Source organism: Lissotriton helveticus, chromosome 6 (assembly GCF_964261635.1).
Source record: "Lissotriton helveticus chromosome 6, aLisHel1.1, whole genome shotgun sequence".
Classification (NCBI taxonomy): domain Eukaryota; kingdom Metazoa; phylum Chordata; class Amphibia; order Caudata; family Salamandridae; genus Lissotriton; species Lissotriton helveticus.
Window position 1 is genome coordinate 830,485,500 of NC_136067.1, and position 3,295 is coordinate 830,488,794.

Here is a 3,295-nt window from a genome sequence, read left to right on the forward strand (position 1 = left end):
CCCAGCCCCGGGTCTGTCCACGGGCCTGCCGCGTGGCAGGATGCCCTGGACGGGGTCCGGGAGGGCCCGGGGAGGTGTCCCCTGCGCCTCCGGGCCTGTGGGCCCCCTTACTGACTCCAGGGGCCCCGCCGGGACGTGGGTCTGTTGTGCCCGGGGAGCCTTCCCTTGTTTGGCTGGGTTCAGGAGCTCCGGCCGGGGCCCCCCGAGGTCCCCGGGGAGGGCGGCCTCCCCACCCGGGGCTCCGTCCTGGGTCCTGCTGCGTGGCAGGGTGCCTGGGATGGGGTCCGGAGGGCGGTGGGAGGCTCCCTCTTTGCCTCCTGGCTCAGGGCCCCCGGCTGGGGCCAGGGGCCCACCTGGGCCCCGGGTCGGGTGCTCCGGCCCTGGGCCCTGTTCCCGGCCTGCTGCACTGCCAAAGGCCCAGGACGGGGTTCCGTTGTGCCCGGGGAGCCTCCCCTTGCTTGGCTGGGTTCAGGAGCTCCATACGGGGCCCCTGAGGGCCACAGGGAGGGCGGCCTCATCACCCCGGGCTCCGTCCTGGGTCCTGCCGCGTGGCAGGGTGCCCGGGATGGTGTCCGGCAGGCCCGGGGAGGCTTCCCCTGCGCCTCCGGGCCTGGGAGCCCCGGCTGGGTCCAGGGGCCCCGGGTGGGGTGCTCGGGCCCCGGGCCCTGTCCCCGGGCCTGCCGCACTGCCAAAGGCTCGGGACGGGGTTCCATTGTGCCCGGGCAGGCCTCCCCTGCTTGTCAAGGTGTGCGTGGGCCACTAGGCCGGAGGGCCTGTCGGGGCCCCCTTGCAGCCTCCATGGCTGGGGCCCAGCTGGGGCCCCGGGCCTCCGGTCCGCCATGCCCCGGCGCCCGCTCACTCCTTCGTTGGGGCACTGGGTGTCCAGATGGCTTCCCTTTCGTGCCCGGCCATCTGGTCGCCCAGATCCCCTAGGCCATCTGGTCGACCTCAATGCGTTCCTATGGGGCGACAAACCAGCACTAGCTTCCAACAATACAACGAATAACAACGATGAAGATCACGATATAGGCCTTATTACACCATCTATAGCAGAAGAAGACACAACAGTAGACCTCAGCAAATCCATCGAGTTTGTAGCCACCTCAGCCAAGAATGACATTGGTACAGCAAAATTTGATAATCTTCCCGATGTGTACGAGGTCAGCAAAGATGTAACAGCAAAGAAAAGTGATTACACAAAAAAGTCACTTACTGGAAATACCCAAACGAAAAATATAAATGTGACTTGTGTGGAGACATATTTAAAGAGGGGAGAAAACATGTCTCCAACAAGCACAAAGGCTTCTATCTCAAAACGTACTGTTCAAAATGTGACAAAGAAGCCGAATATCACAATATTGCATGCCATTATGCCAAATGTAAAGGAAAACCTCAAAAAGGAGAGCTGCCATTCCTGTGCAGCTTCTGTGATCTCAGATTTGGAACAAAAATTGGTGTTTCTCAACATGCTCGGCATGCGCATCCAAGAGCGCAAAATGAGGCTAGACTAGCAGCTCCAGCAAGCAGCAAACCGTCAAAGTTATGGTCACAGGAAGAAATACTGCTACTAGCAGAATTGGAAAAAGTATATGAAAATAAGAGTAATATTAATGCGCTGATGGTACCACTATTTTTAATTTTTTAATTTTTTTTATTTAGCGCGAACTAGAACCGAACCGAATCAGTTATCAGAGCGCTTTACATAGCACCGGTTACGTTACATGAGGACACATTTTTTTTTCATTTTAGGCACGGGGAGATTAAGTGATTTGCCCAGAATCACAGGGGGTTTTTGGCATTGTTACCGAGACTCGAACCCAGATCCCCAGGTCCGAGGTCGAGCGCCTTAGCCGTTAGGCCAACCCATCTCTCCCAATTTTTGACAACAAGAACAGAAAACAAATTGCAGAAAAAAGAAGAGATAGAAGAGATAAAAGCAAAAAAATCCACAAAAGATGTACTGCAAGCCTCAAATGTTTCGGAAAATGGCTCTTGCGATGAACCAGAGGTTACAGTGGAAGTAACAACAGAAAAGCACAGAGACTTTATCACTCGAAAACGTGCGCAAAAAATCAAGAACTTTGATGAACTGGAAGACAGAATATCAGAAATCGAGAAGTACACTCAAAATGTAGAGCAGCACAATGCTGCTATGGATCTGATGGATGAGGTAGTGACTTATATTGCAGAAAACGCCACTGATATAAGTCCTCATCTAGCAAGAGTAACAACAAATGAACCAACAAGTGAAATCAATAATGAGCCTATGAACTCTGCTCAAGACGAGCACCAGAATGCCTCAGCAGGAAACAAAATAACAAAAAAGACAAGAAAAACGAAAGGCTTAATCGGACGCACAAGAAAAATTATGCAAAAGCAAAGAGCAGCTATAAAGAATACCAGGCAATGTTTAAAAAAGACAAAAAGAAAATTGCCAGGATTATCACTGATGGGGCAGAAGATGCCACTTGCCAAATCAGTGCTGATGAAATCTTTCAATACTAGAAAAGCATAATTGAAAAAGAAAACAAGAAGAACCCTAAATTCATGCCGATTGATCAAATACCAGAGGACTATGAATTAGAAGTCTTTGCAAAGAAATAACACTGCTCGAAATAACTCATGCCTTTGAGAGCTCCAATATGAAAAAAGCAGTGGGTCCTGATAAGATAGGCCTGAATGACTTATATAAAGTGCACAGCAGGCAACCAAGACTGCTGCCCAGAGTTCTATCGTCTTGGTTGTTGATGAGAAGAGTGCCAGAAATTATCAAAAAGAATCGTTCAATTTTAATACCCAAGAATGTACCGATTAATGAACTTACAAAAATCAGTATCTGGCGTCCAATTACCATCGGTACTGCATTCATGAAGTTATTCACAAAAATATTAACCACAAGACTCTCATTTTTTGTTGAATTGAATACGAGACAAAAAGGCTTCATGAAGGTGAGAGGTTGTCTCGAGAATCTGACTCTCCAGCAAAATATCATAAAAGGAGCACTCATTAGCGGTTGTGTTCATTGATATATCAAAAGCCTTCGACTCTGTCAGCCATGGTCACATTATACAGAGTCTCGCAAGGCAAAGAGTTCCACCAAACATCAGAGAAATAATAAAAGACCAATACACTGACTCAACAACATCTTTCAAGGGAAAGAACAACAAAGCAACTCCTGAAATAACAATGAAATCTGTGGTCAAACAAGGGGACTCTTTATCCCCACTACTATTTAACATTTCCATGGATCTTCTGATCTGTGATCTTCAGAAAAACGGCAAGGGCTTCACATTTG